Here is a 6,424-nt window from a genome sequence, read left to right as displayed (position 1 = left end):
ATTTCAAATGTAACATTTATTATCAATGGATTCGTTCATTTTGCAATTTAGAGATCAAGTAACCAATGATAATTCAGCCTTGTCAATCATATATTATTTTGACACATATACTAATAAATTAGTGGCTAGATACAATGATTTTTTTGAAGAGGAATTCCTAAATCGTGCAAATTCAATTTATACCTGACTGATCAAAGGTTATAAAATTCCACGGACAAATGCCGTAATTTTTCTACGCAGTGTCTATAAATTTTAAAAAACTATTATAATATTAAAATTTTGTAATTCAGTTTTAAATGCGCTAATAATATAAGAAACAATTTTTAAAATTTTATAGAAAAATCGCGCTGTTTTTCAGGCAAAAATTTTTTATAAATTGTTAACGATATTTTTGATACAGTTAAATACGCAAATACAATACAAAATACATTATAATAATGATGGTTATTTTACATTTTTTTAATTATCAAAAAATAATCAACAAACTTTCAAAAAACGGTTATTACATGATCAATGGTGCAAAAACGATATTGTAATTGATGAAACCAAATATAATTTCATGGTGTTATACATATATGTGTACCATAATAATTTAATTTTTAAAAGACAATTTAAACATAATCGTTATACATAGAATTTTTAATCAATTAAAATTTCTACTGATGCATTATAACACCATTGCATATTTATAAATTTAATTTGAAATCCGAAAATTGTTTTTAATTAGATGAAAGTTTGCTAACATATTTTTAGGATTTTTCAATTGCTTGAAGCATTAGGACACTACCTGAATTTAATTCCGAAAATTAATTTGAGTTAACTACAAAATTTCTTGTTATTCACAAATACATTTTTAGATTCATACATTTTTTAGTTAAATGAATAAAAATTGATTATTAAGAATAAATGATTTTTTCAAAAAAAAAATTAATTTTTCATATTCTGACTTTCATGGCATAGCATATTTTTCCAATCAATTCACAACGTTCAAAAATTTACCAAAAGAGTATCAATAATTAAAAAAACTATATACTTAAATTTAAATAGTTGATTTTTTATAAAACATTATACAACTTATGTTACATTTTTGGAATCGTTTATTTTTTTTGTTTTCATTAAATAATTTGAATAATAAATTTTTTTTATTTTTAAAAATTAATTATATATTTATTGAACCACTGTATTTCTACATTTTGTATTTTATATTCAAAAAAATTTATTATTTTACGAAATACTTTAATTAAAAAACTCAAGGTTGAGTTTTTGATTAAAATGTTGGTTAATCATTTACTGAAAATTAATTAACATGAATTACAAATTTAATATAAATTTAACCCTTATTTTACATAAAATCATAAATGTACAAGTTGTATATTTATTTTTATGCTTAAAGATTTCAATTTTTATACAAATTTTCATGAATAAATTTTGACTTAAAATTATTAAATATAATTAGTATTAAATATTCTAATTAAAAATTGCTAAATCAAAAAATTGTACTATTTAACTTAATGCATTTTTTTTAAACTGTTTTTGTTAAAAATAATTAATTATGATTAAGTTGATCAAAACTAGAATAAAAAAAACCCCATATATTTTTTATACAATCAATTTTTTCGTATACAATATCATTTATGATTTATTTTATTATCTTTATCCATTTTAAATATTAAAACTAAATAAATGAAATATACAAATAATTATTAACAATTAATTTTTTGAACTTTAATTATTCAATGCGATATAAATTTTAAAAAATATTATTAAAATATCCATAACATAACTTTAATTATCAATCATTATAAATAATTATTGCCTAATATATTGGACATAATCCATATTTAATTCAAAAAAATTTATACTTATCCATATTGCTGCATTAGAATCAAATGGCTTTCTTAACTAATGAATGGTAGATTTTATGTAAATATTTTCAAAACATTGTAATAATTTGTTAATTTTCAGAACTAATTATTCATATCATGAAATGGCTATAGTATTTTTATAACAAAAAAAATATATTTTTTTGTAAAAAAATTTTATAATGTAAACATAATATTAAAAAATTTTTCAATTTTAATTTTGGATGAATTTTACCCAATATTCATATTTTTTAACATGGAAATTTAATTAAGGCCTATATGACGTTTTTTATAAATTTTAATTTTTCGAATATATTAAATTTTTAGAAACATAGAATTTTTTTTATGGCTTCAAAAAATTTATTTATTAAAAATAAGTGAAAATATTTTTCAATAGGATTATATGAAATTTCCTCAGATGAAATTTATATGATTTGTGATAAAAAAATATGAATAATTTCCAATTTTTTGCAGTATATAACTTTAAAATTCCACGCTAATATTTTATAATTTAAAAATTTCCACTTGATATTAAATGCCCCAATTGCAATTTAAACAAATACAATTGTAGTCCAAAAATTTAATTTAAGCTAACAGTTAAATTAAGTTAAATTTAAATGAAAAGCTATGAGAAAATTTAATTATATTTACAATTGTTGCATCCGTCTTAAATATCAATACCGCTATATATTACTTGTTTAGCTCATAAATAAATATTTAAAAAAAACTAAATTTAATACAATTTACCAAATACATTTAATTTCAAATTTAAATGAAATTTTTGATTAAATTACATTTTATTTTTTTAATGAAAATATTTAAATTAATTAATGAAAATAAGTCCAACACAAAATTGATGATTATTAAAGTTTAATAATAATGAATAAGTACCCTATTTTTTTATAGGTAATTTCATTTTTTGATTGATTTAAATACTGGTTTCAAAAGTTTTAAAAACATGAAAATTGATGAAGTACATAATTTTTATTATTATTCGCAATACATAGTCTAATACATTGTATTGTTATTGATATTAGCATAAATTTTTGGTAAAATGTAAAAAATAAATTTTGTAATCCAATATCATTTCACTTTTGCTCTTTAATTAATGAATAATAATGATTAATTCTTGATTTGATTTTTTACGCCTTTATAACATTAACTTTACTGATTTAAGTTCTAAAACTTTCCTTATTGACAATATTTTAAAAAATGTAACATTGCATTTTGAACATCAAATTTGTTATCAATATCAATTTTTTTTTAAAATTTATGTAAAAATAAAGGTAAATTTCTTCATATATACTGTATAAACAATACAATTTTGCATTACACTACCTTTTTCATAGCTAAAAAATATTTTCATTTTTAGTGGCCAATCGAATTACTTTAATTATGTTTCCCTCCAAAATTTTTGTGAATTTTAATTTGAAATGCATTAATTTAAAGTGGAAATTACTTAATACATAAAAATGACTTTGGGCCAAAAATTCCCACAATTACTTCAATGTTGCTAATTTCAAAAAATTCAAATTCACAGGCATTTTTAATTTTTTGTGAAACTTGTCTCAACTTATGAAAATATTAATTTGAATAACTTGATGCAAATTGGCCATTGTGTTTTTATCTACTTATAAAACAAACACCTCGTTGTAACTGAAATTAAAGTTATTCTAAATAAGTGGATCCAATAAGTATCAAAATATGTCACAATAGAATTAAACATTTGACTTTTCAATAGTAAGTGTGATAGACCTATCATGAATTTTTAATTTTACAAAATATTCATAAATTGTGAATAATAATTTTACAATAGGATTTTTAAATTTAAATTAAAAATGGAATAAAAAAATATCAATAACTATTTTTTTTTGAAAAATATGTTATAACTGTGAGAATCATTAACTTCATAATATAATTTTTGTGTAAACAAATGAAGATTTATAGTCAATTAAAACTTTTACAACAAGTGATTAAAAAAAAAATAATTATTTTATTTTTTGTATAGAATAGCATTTAAATCAGTTAACTTTTAAAAATATCATTAAATTTACAGTCAAAACTAAAGATTTTTTTTTTTTTTAACATTTTTTCCTAATATATTGTTACAAAACAAAAAATGGATTCAATTTGGTATTAGTCAATTATCTCATTTATTTCATTGAATTCACAGGCGAAAATAAACATTATGTCATTAGCTTCAATTGAAAATATTTGAATCATATCATTTTTTTGAAAAAAAATATCATTTGTATTTATTGAATAAATTGTGCAATATTAGACTTCATTTTGCATTTCATTGAGAATTTTTTGCAAACTTATGATCATAAATTGTATTTGAAAGGCTATAAATAAAGTAACATGTTAAAAATATACCATGCATGTGATTTTCATTAAAAAAAGATCGACATTGCTCTTTCATAAATGTCATTATGTTGGCTAAAGCCATAAGATTGATTCTTAATTTTCTTAATTTTTATATTTCATTGATTTATTTAGTTTAAAAATGTGGAACTATAAAATTGACGCTAAAAAATTAAGCAACTATACATCGCCAGTTTAAAAACAATGCAAGTGACTATACAATTTGTCAAGTCCCAACTTTTAATTTACAACCACACAAAATTCGAAATTCAAAAATGATATGGTGTCCATTGATCGTCATATATTTGATATGTTTTTATAAAATCATGGATTTCATTTTTGATAAACAGGTTGGTGTTTGAAATAAAAATCATTTAAATGTAAAGAATACCTTAAAAACATGTTGTGCAAAATATTAGTAGAAACCGTCTCAATTTCCAATTAATGCTTAAAACAGCAGATCAACATCAAAAAGATTAGTCATGAAATTAATTACTGATTAACTCTCAACACATTGAATTAGTCACTGGTAGTTCAAATTGCTTTGATCCATGAATTCATTTAAAATTGAAATTTACAAAAAAAAATGTTTAATATAAATAAAATTGATTAAAAAAATAAAACCATCATTTTTTATTGTGCTGTCTTAGCAAGTGATCGAGTACCGCTATAAGAACGCAACTACGAAATTTTAAAAAATACTATATATACACTTCATTATAAACTGTTAATGTTCGTTTCTGTCAATGTTAGAATCAAGTAACCAATGAGAATTCAGCCTTGTCAATCACTTGATGATTATAATGACTGACACCTGTAATTAATGTCCGCTAGCCAATGATATGTTTGAAGAGGAGGGGCCTTAGAGTCGTGCACCTGTCAATTATACCTGACTGATCAAAGGGGAAACGGACAAATGCCGTAATTTCTCTACGCAGTGTATTTTGTAAAAAGACTAATTATAAAGTTTGAATGGATTTCTATGAAATTTTAGTAGAAAAAAAAATCGCGCTATTGCACAAAACTTTGGCGTTGTTACACGAAACTTTGGCGTTATTACGCAAAAAACGTACATTATACGTATGATGGTTAGCACACATTTTTGTAGCTATCAGAAAATAATCAACAACTTTCAAAACAAACGGTTATTACATGATCAATGGTGCAAAAACGTGTGTATTTGATGAGGCAAATATTTATTTCATGGTGTTATTACATTATGATGTGTACCACCTACCTAATTAATTTACATTTTGTAAATTAATAATTGAGGTCGTATACATAATCGGACATCATTATTTTATATTCTACCTTGGCAATATAACACCATATGCATATTAAACGAATTCGAATCGGTCCCTAATTTTTACATTAGATGAGTAGTTTCTCTGAAAAATATCAATTGGATTATTTGAGGTGCTTGAAGGATGGCCATAGGACACTACCCTGGTGAACTCAACGTTTTGGACATTGGAGTTAAAAACATTACAATATCTATGTGAATATGGCGGCAACAACACAACACTAATATTAAGATGATATTTTTGAAAAAGGTAAACAAAAACTTAAATTTCATATTCCTAACAACGGCAACAACCATTTTTTCCAATCATTTTCAAATTTCTTTTGAAGAGTGATCGCTTTTATTAAAAACTATATATTTTTGGATACGGTAGTGATATTTTATAACATTTACATGTGCATTTACATTAAACGTTTTATGGAGACATTTTGTTTTATAAATATAGTGTTAATAATGAGTAAGATTTCATTATTAGTATTAGTCACTATAGAATATGTATCATTCTCACTTGCAACCACTGTAGTTTCGAACTTTTTGTCACAGTGAAGGGGAGTTTATAAATTATTTCCTATTTCTCTTTACCATAATCAAACTCAAGGTTCCACTTTCTTGTACATGTTGGTGTATCAGCAGGAGAAATCAAACAGTTATAAAAATCTTTAGACCCTTTTTTGTCTCTTAAAGAAAATCTTAAATTCAAGTTGTATAGCGGGTAGGGAGAGTATCTCCAAATGCAATTGTACATACATTTTTCGAAGGAAATTCTTGACTGCAGACACAAGACCTTGAAACTGGAGAAAATTAGTATTAATTGTTGAGTCATTGAGGGTAACTTCACCAGCATTGTATTTTAATGAAAAAAAATCTTATACTATATTTGTTATTTGGCATTACA

This window comes from Argopecten irradians, chromosome 9, assembly GCF_041381155.1.
Source record: "Argopecten irradians isolate NY chromosome 9, Ai_NY, whole genome shotgun sequence".
In the NCBI taxonomy this organism is placed as follows: domain Eukaryota; kingdom Metazoa; phylum Mollusca; class Bivalvia; order Pectinida; family Pectinidae; genus Argopecten; species Argopecten irradians.
Note: the sequence above shows the minus strand (reverse complement) of the source record.